Here is an 11,558-nt window from a genome sequence, read left to right on the forward strand (position 1 = left end):
GCTGCTCCCTCACCTGATACACGAACAAAGGTTGCTAACAATACAACTTCCTGGATGCAAAATAATATGATCATTCTACAAGAACACTACTCTAGTATAATCACATCGTTTGGTTCACCCTCTAAAGACCCACTAGCCCTTCAAATAGCCATTGGTTGGGCTAGGAAACGCTACAATCATAAACTCACAATAGAAACTATTCATGCTGTGGAAGACACGCTAGGTTTTTCCCTTCATGATGTGACTGCTACCACCAGCTTACCTCCGCCCCCTAGGCCTCGCCAACCTGCTCCTAACACAGTTGCACGCCCCCCTCCCCTTCCTTCCATCCCAGAAGCAAGGGAGGAAAATGACTTTCCTCCCCTACCCAAGTCTGAAGCCCCTCACAAGTTATCACTCTATTTGGGGCCCCGCAGTTCCTTAGTAGAGGAAATAGCCCGTCATAACCTTCCATCTTCTGATAATCATCAGAATGTCTCTATATGTACTGAGGCTAGCCTACCTTCCACAAGCCAGGCCTTACAAAGGCCTTTTCCTGTGGCCACTCCCACCCAGTCTCCCACACCACGAGAAAGGGATCCTGTGATTACACCTGAATCTGCTCTCAACCCAAATCTCTCTCCGCCTGTTGAATGTAAATTGTCTGACATTCACTCAACGGTGCCACCTGTTGGTTTAACACAGGGAAGTAGCCCCAAGAGTGCATGTCACCCATCTGGACCCACTGCCTCAATTGGGTCCACAGCTGGTAATCTCGTAGCCTCGGACAAATCAGTCCCTTCTTATCCACAGTATGTACAGACTACCATTGATAAGAATCTTTATCATGCTGCTACTGCTGTATCACGTACGGCCTATCCACAACATGGGATATTGGCCTCTCCCCACCCCCTGTGGCGTCCACCCCTCTGCCCCAAAGACCATCTAAGTCCAGAACCTTTAAATATACCATAGAAATTCAGAAAACACAACCTTCTTTACCAGTTTTAGAACTCTCACCCGTACTTCCCATCACCTCTAGTACACATGCCCATTACCCATCATTTTCTTTGATTTGTCCACAGCAATCAATTGAAGCTAACGCACCTCCATCTACAGCCATAGGCTCTGATGGCACCAAAATAAAAAACTCTGCTGCTGTACGGGAGGTTGGGGTTCAGGTCCATGTCCAACCCCAGGTAAATCCACCGGTTACTCCTGAGCTTGAGTCTGTTTCCCTCACCACCACTTACAATAAATCGAATGTTGCTGTTATCACTGAGGACTGCATTCAATCTGTGCTTTCCCCAACAGATCCTACTGGTGGGGTGGCTGGGACAGTAGAGCATTCGACTTCTCTTGATCCGATCACCTCTGAAAAAGAAAAAAATATCCCCAACATACCACCAAAGGAGGGCACTCCTAACATGATGAGTGGGACTCCAAAGGCCAACATGGCCACTCAGAGAGACCAGTCTGAGCCCTCCTTCCAAAACATTAATGAAGCCACTCAGCTCGAATCTCCTGGCCCCCCACCTGGGATCCCTACCACCCCATCGGCCACCCCCACTTCAACTCTTGCTTCAGATCCTCCTCATACCATATTTCAGACGCCCCTTTCATCCACCCGTTTCAAACCGTCTTATCATATAGCTCGCCCTCACCGTAAATTGACAGATTGGCAATTCAAACCTCGAAAACCCGTTCTTGTTTTAGGAGATTCCAATATCAATAGAATACCCCCTCATTACCATCCACAAATCCAATTAGACAGTTACCCGGGTGCCACTTTTTACCATTTTCATAAAATCTGTGAAAAAACAACAGTTAGCCCGCTCACCAAGATTCTTGTACTTTCAATAGGCATCAACAATAGAGATCAGGACCCCAAACAAACCTCCATTAAACAGCTTAAAGCCCTGTACAAACAGGCCCGCATTACTTTCCCGAATGCGGAGATTTATTTTCCTATCATGAACTTCTCTTCACAACTTACTGAAATACAACGGTCCAATCTCACACTCATCAACAACACCATTGCGACTCACTTTCCCTTCTTAGCTGAAATTCCGCATGATAAATTCCTCACTGAACAGGACAATATCCATTGGACTGCCACTACAGCCCAAAAAATTTTCCGATACTGGTGCAAACAATTAAATTTAACATTGAAATAGACCCTAATCGGGCTACTTATAATCCAGCTGATTCAACCTCTGATATTCCACCCCCACCAGTAACTCCCACTCCTACCACAGTAGCAGATCGCACCCGATTACAGTTAGATATGGACTCGAATATCCTAAACTTATCCTCCTTACTTACACTCTCCCCTGCGCAAGCCCAACTCTTAGAAAGAGGACTCTCTTTCATCCCCCGCCCTACAAAATATGACTGGGAGGAACTTCGAAGGGACATCCACAATTACCACAGACGCCTTAAAATCATTGATCATTTTCATACCCGGCCTAATCACCAGTACACACCTTTTACTTATTCATCTAACTGGGAACCTACCTTCTCACAAGCTAACCAACACATCCAGACATTGATTAAAACGGACAATCGTACCCTGCGTACATACCAACCCCCGTCGGATATTTCAGACAACCTGACGGGGGCTGAACGCAGGGCCCTCAAACAACTTTCCCGGAATCCTAATATTATCATAAAACCGGCTGATAAAGGCTCAAAAGTGGTAATTCTCGACAGACAACAATACTTACTAGAAGCGAATCGCCAACTTTCAAACACCAATTACTATAAACCTATTGCTAGTACACTTCAACACAACACTCAGACACAAATTCATAATATTATTTCTTCCTTACATATCAAGAAGTACATCACTACAAAACAGAAACATTTTCTAATGGGCCCCAATGTTCCCCGACCAAGACTTTTCTATCTTCTCCCCAAAATTCATAAGGATCCCGCAACTTGGACTATTCCCTTCGAGGTTCCTCCCGGTCGCCCCATAGTCTCCGATTTTAACAGTGTAACTTACAATGTCTCTCAGTACATCGACCACTTTCTCAATCCCTATCCACCAAGCACCCCAGCTATATTAAAGATACCTACCATTTTCTGGACAGGATTCGGCCCATGACTGTTCCTATGCATTCTTACCTTTTCACCATAGATATAGATAGTTTGTATACTAATATCAATACAGACTTAGGTATACAAACTATACAATCCATTTTCAAAAAATATCCAGACAACAATAGACCAGATCAGGAACTTTTAAAATTACTTACCCTCTGCTTACAAAATAATGATTTCATGTTTAACAATAACCATTATCTGCAGATGCATGGAACAGCCATGGGCCAAAGGTTTGCACCGTCCTACGCCAATATTTATATGAGCGAGTGGGAGCGAGAAGCATTGGCCAAGTGCCCACTTCAACCCTCTCTTTTCCTTCGTTTTTTAGATGACATTATAGGTATTTGGCCACATAGTTTAACAGAATTCAATAAATTTACTCAAATTCTTAATAATCACCACCCCTCCATAAAAATTAAATCAACTATACATCCAGATCAGATTAACTTTCTGGATACCACGGTTTTTTTTTCAGGCCATAGATTCAATCTCCAAACGCCCATTAACCAAGGTTTTCTTTAAAGCTACCGATACACATGCCCTCCTTCATAAGCTTAGTTATCATCCAAAACACACATTCAGGGGGATTATCAAATCCCAAATTATTCGATTTTACCGTATTTCTTCTTTACAGTCCGATCTCCACCACTCTATCCGTATTCTGTTTAATTCACTTCGTAAAAGACATTATTCAAAAAGGTTCTTGAGACAAATCAAGAATAGCACTTTGGCTGCTCTCGCTCCCACTCGCTCTCTCCCTGAAATCCCCTCCCCGAATTTGATCTTGCATCCCACTCTCAGTCCCCCATATCCCCCCAACGGTACTAAGGTTTGCACCCCCATTCCGTCTACTCCCAGTTCCTTATCCAATTTAGAGTCAGCACCCCATTCCTGCCCTTCTGCCTTTCCTCACCCAGTCGGCGATATGTGTCCCACTTCCCCATTTCGCCCTACTGTGACACCCATTCCTCAGGGTGAAAGAGGTCTATTGACTTGCACCAGTATCGGTAAGTACAACACTGTTGGCAGTAATCTCCCACACACACCTACAGGACATGTCCTTCCTTCATTTCCACCTTCTCACATCGTATAACAGGTCTACATAAACAAATAAAGAATAATTTTTCTCGTGTTCAATTGCGTCACCCCCCCCTCCAGAACCACAAACTCATCTCAGCTTACCGAAGGAACCCCAACCTCCAAAGTATACTAGTTAAGTCTAAGTTCACTTCTCATAGCAATAACTCCAAAACCCCGGAACACAACCACTATCATCATAGAAAATTGATCACCAACCCCTACAGTAAATTGTCATTTCCACCCCATGGTTCCTTGTCCTTGCATCATAGTAATATAGTATACATCATCACTTGCACTATCTGCCACAAACATTACATTGGTGAGACTCAGCATACACTTTTGACCCGCTTTAAACAACACCTCCGGAATATTAGGCTCAATTCACTCCCTACCCATTTAGTGACACATTTTCAGCAGCATTCTCCAGACTCACTCATCATCACAGGCCTAGAAGCCAACATCCATTGGACGATTGGGCAAAGAAAGAGAGCGGAGAGAATTTGGATTGAGAGGCTGGGAACCATTACTCCCAAAGGTCTGAATGACATCCCTTAACACATTTTAATCTTTAGACAACACTAAAAACCAGGAGCAAACCAAAAAATTTTTTTTTTTTTTTTTTTTTTTTTTTTTTTTTTTTTTTTTTTTTTTTTAACATATAGGGAGGTAAATACGAATTATTCTAACACTTATATATTTTTAATTTATTATGTATTGATTATTGTCTTTATTATGTACTTCCCTCTGGTGGAATTTTATGAACTCAAATTTTGATTGATTTTATTCTGCATGCTTTGGATTATCTTGGTTATGAATTTTGGTGTTTTTATACTTTCTTCAAGAATTATGATTGATTACTTGTGCATGCCTTATATTATATAAAGTTCCACCAGCATCAATTATTTACTTATTTATTTATACATTTTCATATATACATATTATACATAGATATATATAATTTATTTATTTACTTATTTATTCATGTATTTATTTTTTTTTTTATTTATTTATTTTTTTTTTTTTTTTTTTTTTTTTTTTTTTTTTTTTTGTTTTTTTTTTTTTTTTTTTTTTTTTTTTTTTTTTCCCGCAACATTATCCCTCATCCTAAGTTAAATCCCAGATTCCTAACCTTAACCCTAGGACCCCTAACCCCAATCCCTGTCCCTAACCCCAACCCTTGGTTTTCCACCCCATCCCAATTTGTGATCCCTAATCCCAACCCCAGACCTTACTTCTGACCCCCAACCCCAACCCATGCCCCTTAACCCTAACCCCTGTCCCTAACCCCAACCCTTGGTTTTCCACCCCATCCCAATTTGTGATCCCTAATCCCGACCCCAGACCTTACCTCTGACCCCTAACCCCAACCCATGCCCCTTAACCCTAACCCTAACCTTAATTCCCAAATCTTTCCTTAGTTTATGTTCCCCAACCCCAACCCTACCTTAATTTCTGACACTTACCCTAATTCGTGACCCCTAACCCCAACCCTACATCCCTAACTCTTTTCCTTACCCCAAACCCCCTTGTCTTTTTCTTTTCACCCCCCCCCCCCTTTTTTTTTTTTTTTCTCCCCATGCTACCCATTTGCAAAAGTCGCAGGCCCCCAGTGGGATTCGAACCCAGGTCCCCTGGGTGGCAATCCTGCGGCTGTTCCACACTGCCACCTATTTTGTTAACTGACCCTGCTTAATACTTGTATTTGTCATCTTAGTGGTTTAATTTTTGTTTTTTTTCCTGTGCAATCCACTGGCAAAAGCCAGGGGCCCCCAGCGGGATTCGAACCCCGGTCCCCTGGGTGGCAGCCCTGGGGCTGTTCCACATTGCCACCCATTTTGTTGACCAATTCTGCTCAATACTTGTATTTGTTATTTCAGTGAGGTGTTTTCTGCTTTTTCCTGTACAGGCCATCTCTCTAAAAAGTTGGTGGCCCCCGGTGGGATTCGAACCCCGGTCCCCTGGGTGGCAGTCCAGTGACTGTTCCACACAGCCACCCACCTTGTTGGCTAGCCATGTCTAATACTTGTATTTATCATTTGGTGGTGTGCTTTTTGTTTTGTTTTTTTTCCTTTGCAACCCATCTTTAAAAAAAAGTTGGTGGCCCCCAGCGAGATTCGAACCCGGACCTTCTGGGTGACAGCCCTGCGGCTGTTCCACACAGCCACCTTATTTGCTGGCCAGCCTTGCTCAATACTTGCACTTATGTTTTTTTTTTTTTTTTTTTTTTTTTTTTTTTTTTTTTTTTTTTTTTTTTTTTTTTTTTTTTTTTTTTTTTTTTTATATAAAATTGGTTGCTCCTGGCGGGATTCGAACCCGGGTCCCCTGTGTTGTGGGTGATGTCCCCTTCCCCATGCCTATTCTGGCAGATGAATACTCCGCTCCCAGATTCCATGAGGTTTTACTAACTTGGGCTCTAGGATCCATTTTAACAGTCATTTGTCAGGTTATTCTTCCCTGGTCTTTTTTGATTTTATCATTTATGATTTTAAAGTCTTGTCGGTAGGCCAGTGCTTTTTAGGTCCACATCTGACTTCATGAACCCCATCCCTAACCCAACCCTAACCCTACCCTGAGCATCCTCTAAGAACCAAGTGCAAAACAGCATGCTAACCCTAACCCTAACACACACACAGACACACTCACACACAGACTCACACACACACAAAGACGCACACTCACAAAGAGACACACACACACACACACACACAGAGACGCACACTCACACACACACACAGACACACACTCACACACACACACACAGACGCACACTCACACAGAGACATATACTCACACACACACACACAGACGCACAGACACACACACAGACACACACACACACACACAGAGACGCACACTCACACAGAGACATATACTCACACACACACACACACACACACAGACGCACAGACACACACTCTCATACACACACACACACACACATACGCAGACACACACACACACACACTCACACACACACTCAGCCATAGAAACAAACCACGATTTGGAATTTGCCGTATCTCCGGAACCGTATGTCGTACAAACTCGGGGGTGGTACCGTTGGAAAGGGCGTGGCCACATTTGGGGGGGTAGGACTTGGTTTCATCTCTCTACCACCTTCCTAGCCCAAGTTATTCCAGTAAAAGGAAGATGGCAAAATTTGCCATCCTGCTTTTATCCCCTTAGTCTTCCAGTAAAACTGGGATGGCAAATTTTGCCATCCTGCTTTTATCCCCTTAGTCTAACCCTAACCCTAACCCTAACCCTAACCCTAACCCTAACCCTAACCCCAATCCCTGTCCCTAACCCCAACCCTTGGTTTTCCACCCCATCCCAATTTGTGATCCCTAATCCCAACCCCAGACCTTACTTCTGACCCCCAACCCCAACCCATGCCCCTTAACCCTAACCCCTGTCCCTAACCCCAACCCTTGGTTTTCCACCCCATCCCAATTTGTGATCCCTAATCCCGACCCCAGACCTTACCTCTGACCCCTAACCCCAACCCATGCCCCTTAACCCTAACCCTAACCTTAATTCCCAAATCTTTCCTTAGTTTATGTTCCCCAACCCCAACCCTACCTTAATTTCTGACACTTACCCTAATTTGTGACCCTTAACCCCAACCCTACATCCCTAACTCTTTTCCTTACCCCAAACCCCCTTGTCTTTTTCTTTTCACCCCCCCCCCCCTTTTTTTTTTTCTCCCCATGCTACCCATTTACAAAAGTCGCAGGCCCCCAGTGGGATTCGAACCCAGGTCCCCTGGGTGGCAATCCTGCGGCTGTTCCACACTGCCACCTATTTTGTTAACTGACCCTGCTTAATACTTGTATTTGTCATCTTAGTGGTTTAATTTTTGTTTTTTTCCTGTGCAATCCACTGGCAAAAGCCAGGGGCCCCCAGCGGGATTCGAGTCCCGGTCCCCTGGGTGGCAGCCCTGGGGCTGTTCCACATTGCCACCCATTTTGTTGACCAATTCTGCTTAATACTTGTATTTGTTATTTCAGTGAGGTGTTTTCTGCTTTTTCCTGTACAGGCCATCTCTCTAAAAAGTTGGTGGCCCCCGGTGGGATTCGAACCCCGGTCCCCTGGGTGGCAGTCCAGTGACTGTTCCACACAGCCACCCACCTTGTTGGCTAGCCATGTCTAATACTTGTATTTATCATTTGGTGGTGTGCTTTTTGTTTTGTTTTTTTTCCTTTGCAACCCATCTTTTAAAAAAAAAGTTGGTGGCCCCCAGCGAGATTCGAACCCGGACCTTCTGGGTGACGGCCCTGCGGCTGTTCCACACAGCCACCTTATTTGCTGGCCAGCCTTGCTCAATACTTGCACTTATGTTTTTTTTTTTTTTTTTTTTTTTTTTTTTTTTTTTTTTTTATATAAAATTGGTTGCTCCTGGCGGGATTCGAACCCGGGTCCCCTGTGTTGTGGGTGGTGTCCCCTTCCCCATGCCTATTCTGGCAGATGAATACTCCGCTCCCAGATTCCATGAGGTTTTACTAACTTGGGCTCTAGGATCCATTTTAACAGTCATTTGTTAGGTTATTCTTCCCTGGTCTTTTTTGATTTTATCATTTTATGATTTTAAAGTCTTGTCGGTAGGCCAGTGCTTTTTAGGTCCACATCTGACTTCATGAACCCCATCCCTAACCCAACCCTAACCTAGCCAGTGCCATCGACAGACTTCTTTTTATTTCTTTTATCTTTATCTCTATTTTATCTGAATCAAACATTTATTCATTGGCTTTGTTACAATCCTCCTGAAAATGTACATGGTATAGGAATAGCTATAGAAAATGGATGGTGGGGAGGCAGGGTTTTGAACCCTGTTCTCCCGCACTGGAGTCTTTGACACTGCTCGGTGCGCCACTATATCAGCAGGAATGCTGTCCTTACATGACTAGAACCAATGGTTGGTTTTAACACATTTTCTCTTCCTACTTCTTTGACCCTCCCCCAGGGAGACCCAATCAGAGTGGGCCACACACTTTCCCTCCAAAATTTTGAATTTTCCCTCCAGTTTTTGGAATTTACTAACCAATCCTGAAACTCTGGTGTGGTGATTGGCTGGGACTGGCCCCCCCGGGGGTGGACCCAACCCCTCCCACCCCCGAACATCTACATAGGCACCCTGGCTGCCCATTCATTCTCCTTACCTCTGATGAAGCAATACTGTTTGCGAAACGTCAGGAGATTTTTAGCTTTTCTTGCACTTTCTTTGTTCCTTTTTTAACCAAAAGTACACCCCTGGAAGCCATTTTACTGACTTTTATGGGGGTTTTTTACTAAATTTTAACATTTAAATAAAGTTGAGTTTTTAATCGACGGAAGAGGTCGCTGCCGACTGATCCTCTCTACCAGCAACTATCCTGCCTCAATTTCACCAGCCGAGAAGCGAGTCTCCTCTTCATCCACAGGCGTCTTAAGACACAACCATCGTGTGGATCCAACCTACGACAAGACTGCCGCACTACAACACGGATGGAAGACTGAGACCCAGAATCTAAAACTGTTTCAAGGTAAGCACCCTTCCGTTTGATTAACCTAAAACTCGCTTTTTTGTAAGGAACTTGATTGTACAGATCAGCTAATTAAATGAATGGTCAGCCAGCTCATAGAACACACACACATAAATATACACCTATACCACTAATGTCTCTTGTTACGCATGCTATATCCAGGCCCAATAATGACCAGACTACACAAGTCCGAACCCCTCGTGCCCGGCCCCCACTTACTCATCAGCGACCTGTTGTTTTGTCTGAACCCCCTCCTTTAGAAACGCGACGTCTCAGCAAGCAATATTTCAAATTGATCCAGGCCATCCACCATAAACATATAATAGATCGTTCCATTACCACAAACCAATTCCCCCCTGGTATGTTACGACAAGTAAATAGGCTTACAGAATTCATCAAACCGGCTGCTCCCTCACCTGATACACGAACAAAGGTTGCTAACAATACAACTTCCTGGATGCAAAATAATATGATCATTCTACAAGAACACTACTCTAGTATAATCACATCGTTTGGTTCACCCTCTAAAGACCCACTAGCCCTTCAAATAGCCATTGGTTGGGCTAGGAAACGCTACAATCATAAACTCACAATAGAAACTATTCATGCTGTGGAAGACACGCTAGGTTTTTCCCTTCATGATGTGACTGCTACCACCAGCTTACCTCCGCCCCCTAGGCCTCGCCAACCTGCTCCTAACACAGTTGCACGCCCCCCTCCCCTTCCTTCCATCCCAGAAGCAAGGGAGGAAAATGACTTTCCTCCCCTACCCAAGTCTGAAGCCCCTCACAAGTTATCACTCTATTTGGGGCCCCGCAGTTCCTTAGTAGAGGAAATAGCCCGTCATAACCTTCCATCTTCTGATAATCATCAGAATGTCTCTATATGTACTGAGGCTAGCCTACCTTCCACAAGCCAGGCCTTACAAAGGCCTTTTCCTGTGGCCACTCCCACCCAGTCTCCCACACCACGAGAAAGGGATCCTGTGATTACACCTGAATCTGCTCTCAACCCAAATCTCTCTCCGCCTGTTGAATGTAAATTGTCTGACATTCACTCAACGGTGCCACCTGTTGGTTTAACACAGGGAAGTAGCCCCAAGAGTGCATGTCACCCATCTGGACCCACTGCCTCAATTGGGTCCACAGCTGGTAATCTCGTAGCCTCGGACAAATCAGTCCCTTCTTATCCACAGTATGTACAGACTACCATTGATAAGAATCTTTATCATGCTGCTACTGCTGTATCACGTACGGCCTATCCACAACATGGGATATTGGCCTCTCCCCCACCCCCTGTGGCGTCCACCCCTCTGCCCCAAAGACCATCTAAGTCCAGAACCTTTAAATATACCATAGAAATTCAGAAAACACAACCTTCTTTACCAGTTTTAGAACTCTCACCCGTACTTCCCATCACCTCTAGTACACATGCCCATTACCCATCATTTTCTTTGATTTGTCCACAGCAATCAATTGAAGCTAACGCACCTCCATCTACAGCCATAGGCTCTGATGGCACCAAAATAAAAAACTCTGCTGCTGTACGGGAGGTTGGGGTTCAGGTCCATGTCCAACCCCAGGTAAATCCACCGGTTACTCCTGAGCTTGAGTCTGTTTCCCTCACCACCACTTACAATAAATCGAATGTTGCTGTTATCACTGAGGACTGCATTCAATCTGTGCTTTCCCCAACAGATCCTACTGGTGGGGTGGCTGGGACAGTAGAGCATTCGACTTCTCTTGATCCGATCACCTCTGAAAAAGAAAAAAATATCCCCAACATACCACCAAAGGAGGGCACTCCTAACATGATGAGTGGGACTCCAAAGGCCAACATGGCCACTCAGAGAGACCAGTCTGAGCCCTCCTT

The 11,558-nt window shown here is 44.4% G+C and overlaps 2 long non-coding RNA genes across 2 annotated transcripts; both read left to right on the plus strand.

Moving 5' to 3' along the window:
- Nucleotides 1–994: 994 nt before the first annotated feature.
- On the plus strand, nucleotides 995–1,468 carry LOC124055965. Its single transcript, XR_006842899.1, has 2 exons — nucleotides 995–1,178; nucleotides 1,294–1,468. It is a non-coding gene; the product is annotated as an uncharacterized LOC124055965 (long non-coding RNA).
- Nucleotides 1,469–10,958: 9,490 nt separating this feature from the next.
- On the plus strand, nucleotides 10,959–11,558 carry LOC124055962. Its single transcript, XR_006842896.1, has 2 exons — nucleotides 10,959–11,268; nucleotides 11,384–11,558. It is a non-coding gene; the product is annotated as an uncharacterized LOC124055962 (long non-coding RNA).

Source organism: Scatophagus argus, unplaced genomic scaffold, assembly GCF_020382885.2.
Source record: "Scatophagus argus isolate fScaArg1 unplaced genomic scaffold, fScaArg1.pri scaffold_35_ctg1, whole genome shotgun sequence".
Lineage (NCBI taxonomy): Eukaryota > Metazoa > Chordata > Actinopteri > Scatophagidae > Scatophagus > Scatophagus argus.